This window comes from Pteropus alecto, unplaced genomic scaffold (genome assembly GCF_000325575.1).
Source record: "Pteropus alecto unplaced genomic scaffold, ASM32557v1 scaffold57, whole genome shotgun sequence".
Taxonomy (NCBI): Eukaryota; Metazoa; Chordata; class Mammalia; order Chiroptera; family Pteropodidae; genus Pteropus; species Pteropus alecto.
In genome coordinates, this window is record NW_006442508.1 from 12328519 (window position 1) to 12351779 (window position 23261).

Here is a 23261-nt window from a genome sequence, read left to right on the forward strand (position 1 = left end):
TTTATGTAAATTGCAATTATATTTATCTTATCTGTTCTGACATTTAAAATATGCTGACTTGGATATTTGGGCATGTGTTCTAAAATGTACAGCTATTGAGCACCCCAACATGTTCTTATTGATTCACATGTTTATTGAGTTCCTATTTTGCAAGACTAAGAAAACAAAGTTTCATAAAATATTATAATCTAATAATATAGAAAGATTATGAAAAAGTAGTTAAAATTCTGAGATATTAGTAGTAATTCCAATTAATGCTCAATTAAGGGTTTAAAACTAATAACCATTCTAACAGGTGCAGGGTGGTATCTCATTGTGGTTTGAATTTACATTTTCTTAATAGCTATTGAAGTTAACATCTTTTGAAATGTCTGTTGGTGATTTGTATGTCTTCTTGGGAGAAGTGTCTGTTCAGATCCTCTGCCCATTCTTTAATTGGATTGTTTGATTTTTGTTGTTGTTGAGTTGTATGAGTTATTTATGTATTTTGAATATTAATCTCTTATTTGAGGTGTTGTTTGCAAATATCTTCTCCCCTTCAGTTGGTTGCCTCTTTATTTTATTGATGGTTTCTTTTTATCAACAAAGCAAGTAATAACAAGTGTTGGAGAGGTTGTGGGGAAAAAGAACCCTCAGACACTACTGATGGGAAGGTAAATTGGTACAACCACTATAGAAAACAGTATGGAGGTTCTTCAAAAAAAATTAAGGATAAAATTACCATATGACTCAGCAATCCCTCTTCTCAGTATCTACCCCCCACAAAAAAATGTGAAAACATTTATCTGTAAAGATATATGCATTCTAATGTTCATTGCAGTATTATTTATGTGGTCAAGACATGGAAGCAACCGAAATGTCCTACGATAGATATTGGTTAAGGAAGATGTGGTATATATATATACAACAGAATATTAATCAACCATAAGAAAAGATAAAATACTGCCATTCGAAACAACATGGATGGATCTTGAGATTATCATGCTTACAAAATAAGACAGAAAAAGTTGAGGACCATATAATTTTACTCATATGTGGGATATAAAACTGAAAGCAACAAATGAACAAGACAAACAACAACATATAGACACAGACAATAGTTCAGTGGTTACTAGAAGAAAAGGGGGGAAGTGAAAAAGGGTTAAGTTGTTAAATATATGGTGATGAAAGGAGATTTGACTTTGGGTGGTAAACACAATGAAATCTACAGATGACATGTTATTAGATTGTACACTTGAAACAAATAATTTTATTAACCAATGTCACCCCAAAACATATAATAAAAAAGAGTTAATAACTAAAAGCTAAAAATATTGAGAGATATATTACCTATGTAAATAGAAGAATAATTGCAGAAAAAATATTGGATACACAATACAGATCCTAAAGGCTAAAAAGAAGATCCAATGTACAAAGGAGAAGGCAGATGGCAGAAATGCCATGTTCTATAGTACAGGGGACACATTTCATATATAGTTAATGGCCAAGGAGTGAATAGAGATAAGAAATGGAGGATAATATCATTAATGTAATTTAATCCTGCCAACAGAGAAGAACCACTGACATATTTTTAAGTTGGGCAAATACATGATCATATTTCTTTTTCAAATATTTTTGAAACCATGTGGAGGATGAACAAAAGAAGGACTTGGATGCAAGAAGATTCATTCGGTTATTGAAATAATACAGATGAGAATACTTCAGATCTTTACAATAGTGTCAGTGCACACGGAGAGAATATTTTAAATTTTAGAGTTATTGGTAAGGAGGAGGGCTAGTTATATTGTGGAATGTCAGTGTTAGAGGAGAGAGAAGAGAGAGAGATTATAGTGAAGTTTCCAGTTTATGTGACTAGAAAAAAAATAGTGCCATTAATATCAAGATAATTTAAAAAGAGAGAAGTGTAGGAGGCAGAATAAAAGCCTCATAAAATATCCATGTCCTAATTTCTATGTAATGCTACTTTACATAGAAAATAATTTACAGATCTGGTCAAGTTTAGGATCAGGTGATGGAGAAATTATCCTGGATTATTCAGGTAGAATTTAAGTGCAATCAAAAGGGTCCTTAAACAGTGGAGGCAGAAGAAAATTTCAGACAGAAGAGGAGAAGGTAATGTGACCACAGAGGCAGAGATTGGAGTGATATAGCTATAAACCAAGGATGCCTGCAGTAGCTGGAAGAGGCAAGAAACGAATTCTTTCCTTGGAAGTATGTTGATTTTGGCTCAATGAAACTGATTTTAAACTTCTGGTCTCCAGAACTATTAGAGAATAAATTTCTGTTGTTTAAAGACACCAAGTTTATGAAAATTTGTTATGGCAACCATAGTAAACTAATGCAAGATGTTTATTAGATTAGCCTAAAGTTTCCAGCCATTTGCACATGTATGTATATTTTTGTATGTGTGTGTATACATGTGTGTGTGTATATGGATACATATACATTTTTTATGTTACTTTGTTTTTTTTTATTAGATAATTCTTTTTTAAATTAAATTTATTGGAGTGACATTGGTTAATAAAATCATATAGGTTTCAAATGTACAATTCAATAATACATTATATGTATATTGCACTATGTGTTCACTATCTGTGTATATGTAAATTGATGAACATATAGAGAAAGGGAAAAGCTACAACTGAAATAAAATAAAGCAAGCAACTTGGAAAACCACGTGCTTGTCACATCTCTCCACTGATACTGCATCCAAGATATCAGATTTGAAAATATCAGAGGAATTTAAGAGAGAAAGGTAATAGGAAGTTCAGAAAAACCGTCCTAGCTGGTAGGTAAAAGTGCCATCAGGGGGGCTAGCACGGACTGTATGATTCCCTGTCTGGGGCTGTAAACCTTAAACTCTGAGACTCACCACATCTCAAATTCCTATTCTCCAGCCCTATCCCTTCTACCATCTTTCTATTAATGACTTTCAAGAAAAGGGTAATAAAAGAATTTCATGAAAGTCACTTGAGACCTTCAGATAGAAAATGGTGGGAAATAAATATAAAAATAGTATTTATGACTATCATGATGTGGTGCCCCTACATTTTCTATATATGTCTAACCATATGGAGAGAGGACTATTACACAGGGCCAAGCTCTGAATTGAACAGAGAAGCAGTAGAATCCCACAATATCAATCCTCTTTTTATGTGTTTGTGTAGTGAACAGATAACAATTACAGTAAATATCAACTGAGTCAGACACTGTTTCAAGGGCTGTTCTTGTGTCATTTATTCTCTCCTCACAATATCACCATGCTATAGGTTTTACCTCTATGATAATTCTTATTTTATAGCTTAAGGAGTGATGGCACAGAGAGATTGATTCACAGTCATAAAGCAATAAGGTCAGGAGTCAAACTGAGTGCACATTCAATGTGCTACAGATTTTACTCTAAATCAGATGGCAGTTGGACTCATTTCTAAGATTCTTATTCAAACTTTCTAATTTGCGGGTAGCAGTTTTAGTGGTGGAGCAGTGTTCTGTAGATGATCTCTGATATATGTGTTAGACACAGCAGTAAAAACAGCAATAATAATATGAGCACAAGCAGTTTTGTAAGGCCTCCTAGAAATCTCAGGGTTTGCTTGTGATTCCTGAGCTCAGGCTTTCCGGGAATTTAATTACTGAAACAGATATAAAATACTTTTTCCTCTTCCAATTTCTCCCTCTCTTTATTTTCTTCTGTCACATTCATGCTAATAGACTTCATCAGAACAAGTTCTGATTCAGACACAAACATGTAGATGATAGTTGATAGGATAGGATGATTGACGAACAAAATGTTATGGTTAAGTAGAAAATAATTTTTTAAATTCTTATTGAAAATTATTCCAAACTATTCAAGACACTTTTTTTTTGATAAAAACTTTTATGTTTCATAGTCACACTTAAAATTAAAATGCATATTTAACCTTGATTTGAATAAAGGAAATCAACAGACCCACACTAAATGTATAATAACCTCATAGTATAAATTTCTTATGCCACTGCAATTTTTGACATTGCCTTAAATGGTTTATTTCTTATAATTAGTATTTTATTTCTTTAAGTACAAAAATTAAAAACTAAAAAGCCAAATACTTTATTAATTGAATTTCTAATAGTTTTATTTTCAATTAATTTAAATTTAGGCCCTTATTACAGTTTTTTCATGTAAGCTATAAATATTGAAAAAAGTCACATGACAAATTTTTTTTCATCTTTTAGATAAACTCTTTGAAAACTCTTCAAAAATAGTCATTTTCATTTTTATGATTCTAAAATTAGAACTTGCAAAGAAAATAAATTTCCAATACTTTCTGAAGGATGTACAATTAAACGTCTGTCTCCAGGACATATTCCCATTCTCCTTCTTCAACTATAAATAGTTTGGGACTATTTCTAGTTTTAGCGCTTTTCTTAGTTGTCTACATTATATTAATTTTAGGTTTATGCCACAATTTTGTGATTGATCAACTGTAAGCATTATCCAAATCTATTCATTGAATATTAACTTCAATTAACCTTCCTCTTCTCCCTTTATTTCATGTTTTATAATAAATGTTGGTTCAATTGATTATATAATTTTAAATAATATGATTAAAATTCTATTTCTTGATTCATCAACCTTGGAATCTCTTGACTTCCCTCTTCCTTTCTTACTCTACCTTGCATATTTGTCAGCATTCCTTCACATTGTCAAAAAATCCTATCACTTGTATCCTATAATATTGTACTCCATTGGTTACAAGTCTTTAATGTTACAGACTTCCATAATTTCACTACAGGTTGCCATATTAAGATTGTCAATATCATTTAATTTCAGAATCAGGTAGATCCTCAGAGGAGTTGTGGCTCTATGTCACTGAACTTTTGTAACTAAAAAGGGATTTCATCTAAAGCATTTTTCTTTTTAAACTTTTTTTTTACATTCAAAATTATTTCATATTTTAGTTTACTTTGCTTTGTTTTTCTTATTAAAGCTCTACATTTTCTCTTGGATTTTCTGCTTATCTATTTTTTCTTTTTTGTTCCAGAAAACATATGCCTTCTTCAAATTCAAGGTCAAGCTCTAGTGGTTTTTTTGACTGCCCTGATCAATAGTGACTCCTCCTTAGGCCTGATAAACAGTTGCCAATTCTGGAAATTTCTTGTCTACTCCTTTCTGGAGCCCATGTCTGACATGGCCTTGGGTTACTTTTTATTCTTTCCTGTGCTATATAATTTTTTTTTTCCAGAAAGGAGGCATGGGAGGTAAACCTGCATTTTATTTTGCTCTCTCTCTCTTCTCTCTCTCTATAGATGGAATATATTCACATCTAGCTTCCAGTGAGGTTGCAAGAAATCTAAAGTTCATTGTGATTCTCATTTCCTTGTAGAGGATTTACTTTTTTTCTCTGAAAACTTATAGAAAAATTCTTTTTTTTTTTTTTTTTTGCTATGGAATTTTTTTTTTTTATGTGAAATCTCTAAATAGCTTTAATAAAATCAACCTTCTTGATATGAAGTGAGCACTTTTAACCTGAAGACGTGTGTCTTTATCTTTAGCTCTGAACATTTTCTTTGTTATTTCTTTGATAATTTTCCCCTCCCATTTGTTATTCTTTCTAGTTTTTAAATATTTTGATTCTGCCTACGAAGGAATATAGAGAAATGGATTGCCGATATTTCTTCTATCATTTTCATCTTTTTACCTTTTTAGTTCCATGTTCTGAAATAATTTCTTACCTTCCATTTGTAACATTTTATTGTTGGACTCACTTTCCAGTAATTATATTTTAAATTTTATATGTCTTATCCGAATTCATAACAGACTGTTTATGTTTCAGCGAAATGACATCTTAAACTCTCTGGACATATTAATTAGTAATTTATTATTTGTTTACATTCTGTTCTCTAACTTGAATTATAGTGCTTTTTCTTTAGGATTAGATGTCTCATTTGTTCATCTTTATTTTTCTTTTTTGAACTATTGAATTTCTAAAATATCAGCTGATCTTTAATTGGTCTTCGATAAACATAAAGTATCAGGTAGATTAACTATGTTGCTGGCAGGGGGCAAGGGCTTCCTCTGCTGTTATAGGACTGCCTTTTCCTTGAATAGGAGGATATTGCTGTGTGTGCGTGTGTGTGTGTGTGTGTGTGTGTGTGTGTGTGTATGTGAGAGAGAGATATTTCAAAGTAATACTGTGACATTTCCAGGGCATAGATATAAAACAGGCATACAGGTAAAATTCCATTTAAATACAAATACAAGACCAGTCTGACCAATGTGAACAAATCCTTGGTCCAGGAGCCATGGACTCTCTCAACATATTGCTTAATCTGTATCTGGCATTGAAACAAAAAGCACTTCCAGATGCACAGGAATGGGGGTAGGCTGAACATGCACATGTTTTTCTGACTGATTCTTCGTCAGTCATGGTGATTTTTGCCCTTCCTCCCGTACCTTCACTTATTTAGCTCCTAACTCTAGGGAGCTGCACTGTGCAAAATCTCCTAGCTCCAGTTCAGCTTTTTCTGTTGAATATAATAAGCAATAACTTCTTTTATTCTAATATATCCATCAAGGTGTTCCCTTCAGTCTTCTATCTTCCAGAAATTCATTCTAATCTTTTGACTGCTGATGTTTCTTTGCTGCCATTCTCAGAAGCTCTATGGATTTATTTACTTTCATATTTCTTCACAGAACACTCCGTAGATTTTTGAGACATAGAAGAATTTAATAAAATTTCTGATCCTCATATCTGGAAGCAGAAGCCTTGTGAGCATTTTTAAATGTTATTTAATAAAGAAAAACAATTTATTTATTTAAAGTTAATACCAAAGAAATATTCCCATATACATGTATACATGTATAGGTATATAAAAAAGGGTTGTTTTCTTTTCTACAGCATTTACATGAATCTCTAAAGATAAACAAATGAGCAAGGAAGAATTCAAGGAAAAACATTTTTATGTATTTGAAAACCGAAAGGCTTTAAATAACATTTTATTTTTTAAAAAAATTAAAAGTAACCTATGGATTGAGAAAATGTAATTTAATACATATAGCTGAAAAAGTTAATAACTTTACCATGTATACCAACCGCCCTTTAAAAAAACTCTTACAGCTTTTTAAATTGAGAAAAAATGTTAAACATCATAACTGAGTGTGTGTGTGGCGGGGGGGAGCTAAAGGATATGAATGAGTAAGTTAAAAAATAAATTTCTAATAAATGTTTTTTTTTAAAAAAAACTTTAAATTACAGGGAAAATTTCAATTTTAGCTGATGCACTGTGACTCTTGGATGCAAGTGACAAAACACAATTTGAATTAATTTAAGCAAAAATGCGAGTCTATTCAAGGAATATTGATGTAGTTTACTGAATCAAAAGAAGAGGTACAGGATTCCCTAGTATGCTTCTGGGGATTCTAAGTGACCCAGTGCTTCCAAGACATTTACTTTCTGACTGACTCTCATATGTCCAATTTTCTACTTGAATAGAGTCTTATCTGATGTAGAAAGTGAACATGACAACGGATTCCCAGAGTTGCATCTATCTTATTTATTGGCCCTGGAGGAGAGCTCCTGCTTTTTAGGAAGAACCCTGACATATTTTGATATACATGCCAATAATGAACAAATGAATATGGCTAGGGGCACTGTGATTGTACCAGACTGGTTCCCGTGCTAAGCCCTCTAGTGACAGGGGGTGACTCGGTTGGCTATTAACCTAAGAAGATGAAGATATTTTTCTTGCTAGATGAAACGAGAGCTACCTAGTTGTATAATGAATTAAGAGGAGATTTTGTTAAAAGGAAAATGTTACAAAACTGTGAAGCAAAATGTTTCTAAATTCTTTTCTGATTAGGCATTTTAACTCATGAGGGTTTGAAGGATGTTGAACTACCAGGAAGAATAGTAAATAGAAAAAAAAAAATCGCTTTTTTTCAGCTGAGTCACTGTTGGTTGTCACAGTGTTTACTGGTCAAAGATAGATTAGAGCATGTGGCACTACCTAAAGACCAATAAGAAAATAAATTTTCATGCATTTCTAATCTCATTATCAAAATTTCACTCAAATCCTACATCATGAGACCTGCCAAGCATGTAAATAGTCTTTAATATAAAGAAAAGAGAAAAGGTTGAATGGTCTCAAAGAGGCCCTGACTCAACTTCCTCATCTTAACATATGAAAATAAGCAGAAGAATAGGGCCACATAGTGAGCATAACTATTAGTAATGAACCCCAGTCAGTGAACTGGAGTTTGTCTTATTAGATTAAAAAATGATTAAATTGGAGGAAGAAGCAAAGAAGTAGAGGAGATAAAGGAATGGGCAAACCTTTACCTTATTATGTAGCTTATCTAAACCAAAGCTTTTGAATTTCATATCTCACCTGAAGCTCAAGTCATGAATTTTCACTTCCCTTGGATATAATTAAGAGCTGCAGAGTAATTTAGAAACTGTTAAGTGCAACTGCATTATTTTATACTAAGCTGATACTCTGAGTAAATAAATAACTTTTTGAATTTAGATTTCCTAACACAAAGTTGTGTGTGCTTTCCAACATAGGTGACTGACTGTCTTTCTACGAATTAAGAAGATTGCTTTATTAAATAGATCTACTTGTTTATCTCTTATTTATCTACCTACTATTGTCTGTGTAGTCTTAAAATAATTTATTTTCTTTATAAGTTTCTGTCTAATGATTAATTTCCATCTCTCAGTTCAAACTCCATGAAATTGTACCCAATTATCCTGTTTTATTTATTTTTTTAAAATTAAAAATACCTTCAATTCTTGTATTTTTCTCTCAATATGTAGGTTTATTTGAGGGTTTTATTTACTATCTTTAGAGAAAATGTTTCTTCATGTTAGTTAATATCTTAACTTTTTAACTATTTAATTAATTTTTCCTTATTTCTCATCTAGTTTGTATATCAAGCAGCCCTACAAAAGATAGGTACACACAGACACACAGACACACAGACACACACACAGGCAGCCCTACAAAAGATAGATACACACAGACACACACACACACAGACACACACACACACACACACACACACATTCTACAGCCATCTTAATGTATAATATTTCAAGTTAGAATTTTTTAGTTTATTTTAGGAAATTGAAATATGCACTGGTTTTCTGTAGGCTACCCTAAAATTTGATTCAAAGTGATAGATCATATCATGGTATAAGTGTCCCTTTCCTGTCATTGGGATGTATAGGTTCAAAAAGCTTATTTTTTAACAATTGCATATCTCATCAATTTAATTTAATATCACAAAATATAGATAGCAAACCTTAGCTGTTTAATGTAATATTTACTATGTATATACCTGTGGAATCTCATAACAATTGTGTGTGTGTGTGTGTGTGTGTGTGTGTGTGTGTGTGAATGCAGGGGGGAGCGAGAATTATCTACTGGACCCTTGCGATGTATATAATGCAGGATGAAAGTTTAGTTCACCTTGATTACTTTTTTTGCATAAGTATAGTATCAAAGTTAGTCCTACATATAATTTATGGTTTCAAGATTTTATGTGATATCCATTCTAGGTGCTATATATATTATAGAGTAAAATTGTGTAAAATTCATAATTAAATCAATAAATGAATAACATATTAGACCACTGTTTTAACTTTCTCTTTAATAATATTAGCAGCCATTAATTATATTAAAAATACTTGCAGAAAACTTTAAAAGTGTATTCTTTAATTTGTTCATGTTAGGACAATTTAATGGGAAAGATATCTTTTAATCTAGTTATTAATAATTTATTTCCTTCTACCTTGAGGCAAATAAGTATCTCAGAATTAACTGATGAATTATTACACTTGTCACTTCGTAGAAGATAAATATATACATATAAAAGCATAAAATAATACATTTCAAAAACAAAAATTCATGCTTGACATTAAGGAAATAAGGAAATGTAACTAATAATGATTCGTATAAGTAAATTTACATATGCAAAAGAAATTATCTAGAAATAAACATTTGTATTAATAACATAATGCTATCCAAACTTATTAGGGAATATTCAAGAAAAATGCAGTTTTAATTTTAATATGCATATGAGATCAATTAGTGTATCACATATGCAAATATGAAGGCAATGACCCTGATTCAGAATGCTTGTTATTTCTGGAGTTGACATATGGCTCTCTCTAACAGCAGACATAATGATTTCAATAAATTAGCTGCTAATGCCATTTAATGAACTCTGATTTGTGTTAATTTGGGCATTGCTTAGCAATTTCATGTTAATTTTTTTAAACTTGTTTTTAAGTCAGTATTAGAATTTTGTTTTGCACCTAAGGTTTTAAAAATAGTAAGAATAAGAGAGCATTTTGATTCAAATATTTTAAGACAAAAGCAGTTTTATGAAATAGGAATGCAAAATGTGACACAAAGTTTAAATACAAAAATTTTTTAATAATCTAAAATTTAAAAAAAACCAGTGTTTTTATTGAATGTTAAGCATGCTAAAGGATTCAAAAAGGTTATTATGCTCATATTTAAAATAGCTAGTGCTTAATTCCTCCTGAAGTCTTTCCTACCCCTAATACTTTTATCTGTTACAGAACATTATAAAGTTTGACTGTTACTGGTAACAGTGGAAGTAATGGTGGTGGCAGTAATATTTACAGATATATACAAGTATATGTATGTGTATGAACTATATATATATAGCTTAAATGTACATACTAGATTAGTTATTTATATGAAATTACTAGTTATAAAATGTGCTAAAAGAGAAAATATTTTTTCTAAACTGTACCAAGTAAAATCAAGTACTTCTTCTTGCAAGTGTCATCTTTCATAGATGAGTTAATTGTGGACAGCCTACTGTCTACAGCTAATAAATGCAAATATTATTTCTTTCTTTCTCCTGGGAGTACACTATTTTTACATCTAATGTACTGTTTTATACATTATTCTTAACATCTCATTTAACTTTCCATACTTAAGTTTCCTTATGTAGAAGTGGGATCGTGTAATTAACTCATACAACTCTTATGGGAACTTAACAAGTTAATATACGCAAAATGCCTGGCAAATGGTAAAGATTAAAGAAGTGTTGGTAAAAAATATGGTTAAAATAGTAGTAGCACAAGTGTCTCCTACTTAAATCTCTGTCCAATCTCCATGTTACAGCCAGTGTTACAGCCAGTGTAAAATATAAATCTTATTTATGTTATGACTCCTTTGTTTAAACTCCTCAATGGATATGTCCTAGACAAAAATCAGAATCCTTGCCAGGTAATACAAGGCCCTTCACATTCTGGCCCATATAATTTTCTTATATCATCTGTCAATCTCTGTAAATCATATCTATCAGTCACACTGAACTATTTGTATTTTCTTGAACAAGTCATGATGTTTAATTACCCCCAGGCCTATTTAAATGATAGTCTTTTCTGCTCAAAATACTTGCCTTAACTTTCTTTTTCCTGGGAAATTCCTACTGATCCTTCTAGACTCTGGGATATGATCATTGATACACCAAGTGAATATTTTAATCACATTGTTCCCATAACCCCTTGAGTACCTTGAGCACATTACAGTATATAATATTTATTTGTTTGTGTGTTGTTCTCTCTTCTGTAGATTGACTTATAAAGATAAGTATCATCTTTAATATCTTTTAACACCCAGTGCTTAATACAGTACCTAGCACTTAGTAGACTTTTAGTGACTATTTCTTGAATCTTATGTTGAAGATGATGCAAGAATTGTGTTCATTAGAAGTTTTGTCAAAATGAGAAATTAGGGTATAATATTTATAAGATCTTGGATATTTCAAATAAATACTGCATTTATGAGATACCATCTCAGCAGCTGTATTTTCATGTTTAATTCCATGAAATGTTAAATTCATCTGCTTTTAATTATAAATACTCACAATATCACTTTATTTTTCTATAATATAATCTTTCTTTTTCCAGTAGCATTCTTCATGTCTTATTGGCTCTGGAAAACTTTTTCACTTCATGAAGAGAACAGAAGGTAAAGCAAATTCATTCAGTGCTAATCATGAGTTGAATATTTTGATGTTGCACTGCCTCCTCTAAGACAAAGTTAGAGGTGCCAGGAATATTGAGTCATGATTTGCGAATCTTGATGATCCAAACATACACAGGAGACCAAAAAATACCCAGGGCCCATATAGAAGTAGGTAAATACTGAGCTCTAGTATGTTCAAGGATATTGTATCTTTAAACCTTGTTTCTCTTGTATTTGTAGTTGAGATTCTGGATGGCTAAGTGTCTGCGGTGTGCTAACATGAATTCTGTTTGTCTAGCTCATTAGCACTTCTATGTATTCCTAACTACCTGATGCTAATAATATCATTACTTTAATAAATACTAAGGTTTTGGTTTTTATCTGCTTTGACTATTGGAATCAGACAATGGGCCTTCCATCTAATGTAACATGCCAGGTATAAGTGGTCATGTGGCCATTTTTTTTACATAAACAGATTCTCTCTCTTTTTTTTAAATTCTAAAAGCTACGACTTCTCATATAACTGTGGTTTTATAAAATGCTGTTTAAAAAATTCTCAAAGTTCTAAGTAATTCCAGTAATGGCTTGTTTTATAAAATCACTCAAAAGTTTTACTTATATTTTATAATAGTCATATATAATATTTTAGACCCTTTGCTAACTTGATGTTGAATCATTACAAAGTTTCGTGTGTGTGTGTGTGCGCGTGTGTTTCTTAAGATGGGAGAATATTTCAAGGATAAATATCTCTCATAATATCTTTTCCTAATTCACCATGTGTAATATTTTAAAAATAAAAATATGTAGAAACTTGGGTACTTAACAGGGCTAGGATGTGTTCATCTGGCAACCTAGACTAAACACCTGGGAAGAATGAGAACTCATGAATTTCAGTGCATAAAATTGAGGTAGGCATTTGGAGAGTTACCATTGAAGTAAAAAAAAGAAAAACAAAGTGAAGCAAGTCAGTTTAAATCGGACATTGGGCTAAAGAAGCTAGGACAAATAGGAGTAGGCAGCTTATTGACTAAGCAATATTAATCGAGAGGGAGAAGCTATTGCCTCTGAAAAGAGAAACATAAAGTCTTTTAGTTGTATTATTAGTCAAGGTTCTTCAGAGATACAGAACCAAAAGAATGTATAAATGTTTTGAGAGAGAGAGAGAGAGAGAGAGAGAAAGAGAGAGAGAGAGAAAGAGATAGAAGAGGCGAGGGGTAGCGGGGAAATATAAAGAATTGGCTCACATGATTATGGAGACTGACAGGTCTCAAGATCTGCAGCATGAGTTGGCAAGTTGGAAGCCTATAAGAGTAGATGATATTGTTCTAGTTTGAGTCTGAAGATGTCAGAACCAGGAAAATCAATGATGTACTTTCAGTCTGAAGGCTGGAAGATTTGAGATCCAAGAAGAGCTGATGTTTCAGTTCAAGTCCTAAGGCAGGAGAAAAGCCAATGTCCAAGTTCAAAGACCATCAAGTAGGAAGGTCTCGTTTTTACTTTGGGGAGGGTCAGCCTTTTCTTCTTTTTAGGCCTTCAACTGTTTGGCTGAGGCCCATCCACATTAAGGAGGGAAGTAGGCTTTACTTAATCTACCTCTTTTAATCTCATCCAAAAACATCCTCACAGAAACACACAGAATAATGCTTGACTAAATGTCTGAGCACCTGGTGACCCAGTCAAGTTGACCCATAAAATTAACCATCACATTAGTAGAAACAGGAAATTTAAAGTCAGTGAATTCACAAATCACAGATCTTTAATATATTGTGGAAATCAGACAAAGTGACCACAAAAGTTGATTGAGCTTTTGACATAGTGGAGCTGGATCAAATGAAATAGAGGGTCAACTGAGGCAGAACTGAACAGATGGAAGTCCCAGTTGTTCTCTTGATGAGGTTCTCTCCTCATGCCAGTGATATTACGATGAGAAAAAGAGGAAGCACACACACAAAGGAAGTAATGTATAATTAGAGGGAGAGTCACTTATGGTCTAGCAGGTAATTACACCCTGAGAGAGAGTCCTAGAAAAAATTTGGGAAGGGATTATCATTAATTAAATAATTTGAAAAATATCCAAATTAACTTAAGCCTGGATATTCACATCACATTGGACTGTACTTTCCTTACTAACTTGTTCAAATCCATGTCGGTAACTGACATGTGGTTTCATGCTTGTATTGTATCTCCCGTTTTACCTGTCAGACACGAGAAACCTTAGAACTGGGAAAATATTGCAGCTTTTTGTCTCCATGTCTGTGTAACTTGTATTAGGATGAGAAATGTACTAGTTGCAATCTTAGATTACTTCGATTGCCTTTACTGTGGTTGGATGCCACTAGGGCAGGTGACAGAAATGGGATAAGGGAGTTAGCATTGGTAAGAAGCACCAAATTGGAAGCCAAAAGGAATAAACCAGAGTGAAAGAGTTCTAAGCAGAGTATAAGAGGCAATCTTGGAACAATTCCCTCTGTTTCAAACTATTCCTTGGGAAGAGGGACTTTTTTTACTTCTCTTGGTATTATTTTCCAGGAGAAACTGTAACACATTTGATGACACTTAGGTTCATTCATTCCTGTATCTCGAAGACCTTTCACTTGTCATTCACTCCGACAACTGCTGCCCTTTAGTCATGGTGCTTAGCTTATAATTGCTCAATTCATATATGTTGTGTATTTATTTTTTAATAAAAGAATTCTTAACTTCAGATAATTATGAAGATTGTTACTCATTGCATACTGAAGTCCTAGCTCAAAAGTCTGTGTGTTTGTACCATTTGAGTTGAATCTTTACAAAACATCACTCGTGTTTATTCTTAAACTTATTCATTCCAGTTAACATCATTGCAATTAAGTATGCCTGTTCAGATGAAATATGAGTGTGAGAGATAAGTGTTGATGCTTATGTTAAAAATGAACTTGAATGCTAGGATAGACTTGGTGAAGTTGAGAAGAAAAAAAGAATCTGCTGAATGATATACAGGCCAAAAATTGCAAAAAAATTGGGAGAAAATTAGTGAAATCTGGAGACATTCTGTATTACATTGCTTAGCAACTGTCTTAAATTCCATCTCACTTAGAAGAAACTCAAGCTCAAATTCACACATTAGCTTGTAGTTTATGCAAGGAAGACTGTGGAGAACTTTAAACATTTAAATAAAAGATTTTGGTCCTATGTTAAAAATAATTGGTGAATGGACATGCATTTTATACCTTATATTAAAATAAAATGCTTAAGGGAATTATAGCATTTTATAATCTCCCATTTTAATCAAATGATCAACTAAATATCTAAGCTAATATTTTTGACTATAAAACATCTACTGTGATTAAGTCAGTCTCTTTTTAACATCAAATAAAATCAATATATCATTATTCATCACATTCCCTACTCTCTAACAATATTTCTGCCTTGTGGTTGTTACTTATAAGCACAGGAAGCATTACTTTCCTCAAACAATTTTGCATCCAATTATAGGAGATAAGATTTTATTTATGAGTTGCAGTAACTAAGAAAGTCATTAGAGAGGAGGTGGGACTTGAGTTGAAACAAGGAGAAATAAGGCTGTGGTAGTGGAGTGTGGGGAGTGGAGACCAAGTCTGTTCAAGAGAATATTAAAGGTGAAGAAAACCAAGAGGCTGTAACTAGTAAAACAGCTCCAACTAATCTAATGGATCCAAGGAGTCTTAATGAGGAGTAATGTGATTCATCTGTAGAATAGAGACAGGTAGTGTCAGCTTTCAACACCATGCCAAAGTACTTGTGATTTATTTCTTTGTGTGTAGTTATTAAATGGTTCTGAATAGCAGTAATACCAAAGAGAGGTAACATAATTAAAACCATGTTTTATGAGAAATTAATTTATTAGATGGAAGGAGCAGGAAGATGGAAGATGTGGCAACTATTAAAAAATTGTTATAAACAAATCTTTGAATTATTTGGTCCTCTAACTCTTCATAATTACTTACTAATATAAATGAATATTAAAATTTCTCCTTAATTGGAATGATAACTACCTTTTCATTGTTATTCTTTGCAGTTACTCTGAATTTTCTAGTCTTTTAGTTGAAATTATTTTAACTAGATTATATCATATGTAAACACACATACATGTAAATATATATATAATTTATTATTTTTATAAGACAAATGCGATGCTATATTTCGAATGGTTTGTTCTGACCTATCACTGCAATAGTCTCTTGAATATTCTGAGTTACAGATCAGCTGGCTTGATTCACTCAACAAAATGAGTTGCTTAAATGCTATTTCTATCTACTCAATTTCTCTGACTTATATTTCTCCATGTAACCTCAGTTTTATCTCTCCTTAGCTGATTTCATAAATCCTTCTAGTCACCTGTCTAATAGTATCTCAATATACTATCTAATAGAGGATGCCCATTAATAGCAGTAGTAAACTCTGAACTGCAGTAAATTACATGACTGAGACTTTTATCTAGGTTCTTTTCCTCATAAAATGTGTTTTTTCTATGTCTCTCCTGAACAGGCTTTGTCAAAACTGAACAGCATATAAATATTTGATTTATTACATTCCTATCTACTGCACCAAAATTGAAATGCTGTACCTAAAACACCATTTGTCATCAGAGTGGTAAATTTTCAGTCTGCTTGAGTTTTTCTTCATGAGCATAACTAGAACTAGAACTTATATGACCAAAAGAAGAAAATATTTTGCCTGAATGAATACATTTCCACTCTCATTATTAAATGACAAATATGAAAGGAAATAAGAAAAAAATAAAGCTATTTATAATCGCCAAACATCATTTTGAACAATTGTGTCAACTTTCTCACCCGGAAAAATTTAACAGAGCTGACCATAAATATCACCATTTGACAGAATGAATCATATTTCCTCTCTTTGTCTATCCTATATGAATTTATGTATAATGCACCCTCTCATATCTAATTGAGCTCTGTGAGGGGCTTGCTATGGATCTTCTACCTGTAGTCTATGAGTTTTAGAGGTGGAGGAATGTATAGTAGAAGTATGGATATCGTCATTCTGTACTGTAATTGGAATAAGAGAATTGACTGTCCGCAAACCATCCAATAGTCAATGAGTAAAATCCAATTTACTTCTTTAACAATTATTGAGCACTTATTCTAGGCTCTTTTTTTTTTTTTTTTTTGCCCCTCAATGAGGCTTTTTCATTATTGCTAATTCCATAAAGTAGATATATTACCCACCCATTCATCCCCCGCAAAATACAAAATGTTGCCAATCTCTAGACAAGGGACAGTACACATTTGCAGTTCTAATTTACTTTCTCCTGTTCTGGCCATGAACCAGTTTTTACTGTTGGAAGTCAGCTCCAAGCAGCCTTTTGTTTGTTTGTTTACATCTACTAGAGGCCAGAGCAGAGAGCCCAGATATATGAAAATATCTCATGCTCAGAAGGAGGCCCTCAGGCCTTTGTGCCAGTAGATGTGCAAAGAAGCTTAAGTAAATGTGGGAAAATAGCAACTGCAGATCGGAATTTGCCATAAGGCAAGATCTTTTTTTTTTTTTTTTAATTTTATTATGGCTATTTCATCCTTACGTATGGCTGAGTAATTAGTATACATATTAACTGGATTTATACACAAAAGCCTGTATGGTATATATGTTCCAAAATACATTGCGTGTGTTCACTGCCCATAGTTAGATTTCTTTCTGTCACCACATATTTGACCCCTTTTACCCTGTCTTCTTCCCCCCTCCCCCCTTACCCCACACCCTCTGGTAACCACTAGTCTATTGTCCATGTCCATGAGTCTCTGCTTGTTTGTCTTCTTTGTTTGCTGCTTTTAGGTTTATATCCAACATATAAGTGATATCATGTGCTCTTTAGTCTAATGTGTCCTAAGGATAAATCTGGGTTCAGGACAGTTGCCCTTTTGGTTTTTCTCTTACTTTACTAAATAGTCCTTCTCAGATTTTTTTTCTAGTTACTCCAATCCTCCTTGAACTCTTAATAATGAAATGTCCATGGGCTCGGGCTTTGGTTTTCTTTTCTTATCTATCTACACTCCTCCCTCCCTTGATGATATCATACAGTATCATAGCTGAGTATTATTTACATGCTAATGACTGCCAAATTTGTATCTCCAATCCTAGATCACTTTCCTAAATTCTAGGTTCATATTTCCAACTATCCACTCAATATCTCCGTTTGGAGTCTTTGAAACACCATGAATCAGTAATGTCCAAAAGTGAACTCTAGATTTCCCGAAACTTTCTTTACCTCTAGCCCTCTCATTTTAGTTAAGGATGACTGTATTTTTTTAGTTACTCAGGCCAAAATCCTTGACTCCTCTTTTTCTCATAGTTCAGCTTCCAATCTGTTGTTAAAAGCTTGCTGGCTTTACTTTGCAAAATATATCCAGAGTCAAACTCCTAATCTTAATTTACATCTAAGCCGCAGAAACCTTTTTTAAAAAATTTGTAGCAAGAATTATCATATTAGAACATGTCAGATATGTGATTTAGTTCAAAATACTGCAAAAGAGCTCCATTTTACTCAATGTATGAGCCAAAGTTATTTCAATGGCCCACAAATTTCCACATGATTCTACTCACACTTCTTCTTTATCAGCTAATTCCTTTTCGTTTTTCTTTCTCACACTTCTCCAGTCGCTTTGTCTTCCCTGCTTTTCTTCAAACATGCCCGGCATACTCCTTCAGACATTTGTGCCAGCTCTTTTTTTTTTTTTTTTTTGCCTGAAATGATTAATCACCAAATATCCACATATAAAAGTCACTCATTTCTTTTAATCTTTGCTCAGATGTCGCCACCTGAATGATTTCACCTATTTAACAACTCTATTAAATATTTAACTCACTTGTCTTTTCTATTTTTTATGGCATATATAAACATCTAACCTACAATTCATCCATATATTTATATTATCTACTTCTATTCTTTATTTTCTTTTGAAAATGTACCCTGCAAAAAAAGAAAATCTGTTTTTTTCCCCACTAACATATACTAGGCACCTAAATTACTCACTTGTACATACCAAATTTTATCTACCTAAAAATTTTTAAACTTTTAAAATATTTGTATAAAAAAGATGAGTTAACAATTGATAGTAAGTCACAGATTAATTAAAAAGATTATTTTCTTTCTTATTCGTGCATAAAATAATATAGTTTTTCTTATCATCAATGATATGAAATAATGAAATAAAGAGGAACGCAGTCAGTGAATATTTGTTGCCTAAGAGAATAAATGACAGAATGAATAAAACACAGGTTTTCCTCTATGGTATTTACAAAATAGTTAAATAAAAAGATTTGTAAAGAGATATTTATAGTAGCCCAGGACCGCGTTCTGAGTTAACTGTAAAGTATACCCTCTAGTGAGAGCCTCCAGCAGATTATTGTCTGCTTAAATAGAAATCATTTCATTTTTGCTGTTGTTTACCACTTGAGCCCTACCATCTAGCACAGTACTTGATATCTTCTAAGTAAGCAGTAAATAAATATTTGAGAAATGAATACTAAATATGGACAGTTGTTAATGTAAATTTTTTTTCCCTTATTCCTGTCCCCCACCCACTCCTCCACACACACTTCCACCTCTGACTTATGGATGTTGCCATCTTCCCTTAAGAACTGGATCTCTGAAGGTGGGGCGTCTCCTCCCATGTGCTTGCAGCGCGCACCCAGGGCCTGGTGCACCCAGGCCTGGAGTACCTGGCACACTCGAGGGGTCTGGTGCACCCGGGGGACCTGGTGCACCCAGGACCTGGCGCACTCGGGTTATGTTCTATGGCTTCACTTGGGGCGCAAAACCAGGACCTTCTGCATGTAAAACAGACATTCTAACCACTACACTATAGAACCACCCCCGTTAATGTACATTTTAATGAGGAAAAATATATAACTGTTTCGGATTCAAAAATAAATGCCTTGCATTTATCCCTGACTTCCCCTGTTCTTTCGTGTCTCCCATTCAACTCATTAGCACATCCAATTACCATAAAATCCACATCAAACTGCTTCCTGCTATCTTGTTGGTCCAAGGTATTGTAATTTTTAACAATGTTATCATTGTTAACTGTTTTCCTTCATCAGTCTTAACACACACTTCAGAAAGTCTGTAAGTCTATTCTCCATATAGCAGTTAGTATGTGATAAAATTTATTTTAAATTTAAATCTAATTGTATAATTAAATGTGTCATGCTAGGTCTAGAATTCAGGACTCCTATTTTCTTTTATCTTTTCATGAAACCATGGTGCTTCAATAATAATTTGAACTCATATGTTAACTAAGATCCAATCACATTTATTATTTAAATATATTTTTATGAAGGAACATTATTTTCCTTTATATTATTAAGTTATAATGAAGTATGTACTATAGGCACTGGTACACTATACTGTCTACTTTAAAAAGAGATGCATGGGCCAAGCTCAACCTCTCATCTTTTCCAGTACTTTCTGTGCAAATCAACAGATCTAATCCACCTAAACAGGACAGCTAATATAAATGTTCACTGCTTCAAAGTTTCTATTTCTTTATCTTTATCTTTTTTGGCTTATATTATATTATATTCATTCTTTTTACTTATCAGGTCATTACCCATGTAAAAGAATGGCACCATTGTACATCAAGTAGTTAAACTATGAATTGTTAATCTAGAATTAATTTCTTATCTCAACCAACTTCATTTTATCCAGCCTCTCATTCACTCCAGTTTTAGACCTCAGTATCACTCTTCACACATATTGTACTCATTGTCACATTCTACTTCTATACTTCAAGGTACCTGAAGAGGTGCTTTAAATAAGTATCTGTTTGAAGTGAGTGTACTTGAAGTTTTTAGCATCATGTTGGCAAGAGGTTCTTTGCTTGCTAAAAAATATGGAAAATACAAAGCTTAGATGATACCTCTAAAAATACCATACAGATAATACTGTTAAGATATCACTAGTACTTAGACTCAGAGAGAATAGATTATTTTTTATTCTTAATTAATAGAAAACAATGGCATTTATGAAACTATTTTACATTAACTCAACAAGCATTCACTTATCTCTTATTATATTGCCAGCTACTAGCGATACCATAGTAAATATATTGGACAAACATTCTTATCCTCACATAACCTAAAGTTTAGTTGATAGCCAGGAACAGTAAAAAAATAGGTAAAATGTTAGATATTGAGTAGGTAATAAGTGCTTTGAAGAACACTAGAGAAGGAAAATGTGATGAAGAGTTTGGAGGGTAGTGTCCAAGTACAAATAAGAGGATGTCTCACTGAGAAGATGACGGTAAGTACAGGCTTATGGAGAAGAGTGTGTGAGCCATGAAACTATCCTTAGGAAAGCATTGCAATCAGAAGGAAGCTTCAATGCAAAGAATGAAAATAGTACTGGACATATTATATTTCATTAGTCATAAATTTGACTCTGCCCAACATTCTGATATAAAGTTTAAAATTATTGATCTCAGAAGTATATTTTAACCATTTTATATAGTAATTAATTGTTATGGACTGAACTGTGTTTTCTTAAAATTCAATGTTGAAATCCAAATCCCCAGTACCTCAGAATGTGGTTATTTGGAAATAGGGACTTTAATGAGGTATTAAAATTAAATTGAGGTCAGAAGGGTGGATCCTAATCAAATATGACTTTTTTTCATTAAAAGAGGACAGTGGGACACAGACACACACACAGAGAAGACCATGTGAAGACAGAGGGAGAAGATGGACATATACAATCCAAGGAGAGAGTCCTTAAAATAAACAAGACTACAGACACCTTGATCTCTGACTTCTAGTCTTTAGAAGTGTGAGAAAATAAATTTCTGTTGTTAAAGCCACTTAACTTGTACTTTACTGTGGCAACACAGAAAATTTGATACATTAATCTTTTAACTATTATGTTATAAAATAAACAGTTTTGAAAACTAGACATGCATCTTTACAGAATACTGTTATTATAAGACACCAAGTAAGTTGTTATGTTTTTCTGAAAATCTGTCAATGGTATGGCTTAGATAGGGGGGATCTAAATGTCTTAGGAAGTACAAATAATTGCACATTTATCTTTTATTGTATTTTCTGTTCTGAATATGTAAGTCTGGATTAATAAGGATAAGAGATATTTTCAAATTTTACCAGAGCAAACCTCTGTTATGCAAAGTGCAGTTGTGGAAATACTTATGATCCTATAATTTTGTATTGTATTACAAAATTAAGCCAGTCAGAAAATCAAGGTAATGGGAACCTAATTCATTCAAATTTTGTGAGAGTCTAAATAGGTTTAAAATTCTTGCCTATAAAGTCATACTTGGCAGGCATCCTATGCAAAAACAAAATTGCTTACGCTTTCAAGATGACAGGACAGCATGCAGGGATGTTGGATAGCCTGCAACTTGTAAGTAGGTAAATTTTTCTTCATGAATCTTATAACTTGTGTAGTAAACCATCTGCCTTCTTCTCTAGCTTTCTTTTGATTAACTTCATAAGAGCAAAGATTTATGAAGAGAAATTGTTTCTGCATTGACTTTTTGCTGTACTCCTTTCAGAATACGAAAAATGGTATCATCTGATTCTAGAAGAGGGTGATAGGACAATGTTCCAATCAAAACTATTATAGGAGCACATTTGCAGATTTCTGCTGCTTGTTCTTCCAGGAGACTTACACTGAGCAGAAATAGACCTATTGCTTTCACTTATCTTCATCATTAACATGTTCTGTAGAAAGAAAATTCCAACAAATCGCTGTTAATTCCAACTTGCACCAGGAGCTGGAGATGAACCTAGTTGAGTTCAGCATTGTATCTTTACCTGCAATGGTTCTTCAGCGTAAATGAACTGAGGAAAAAATCAGTAGGAGAAAGTTTTGAGTCTGAATTGGAAGAGCTCTTCTTTGGTACCCATTCTTTTAATTGCTAACATATCTAAAAAATTATTATGATAATAGTAGCTGCCATTTATAGATGTTTGCATATAATTCTGTATATTAATTTACATTTATTATCTTATTGAATGTTCAAAAATGTTTTTCTGAATTAGGACTTGTAATACTCTTACTACCGAGATGAATAAATTGATGTACAGAGAAATTAATTTGTCCAATGTCACACAGTTAAAGAGTTGATGGAGGATTCAAACCCAGACAGTTTAACTCCAAAGCTTGTTTGCCCAGCCCTTGAAATATACTGCTTAAACAGCTTATACGAAATGGATGCTTAGTACATTTAACTATCTCTGTCTTTGTAAGTGAAAGGCAGAACTGTCAGTTCTTT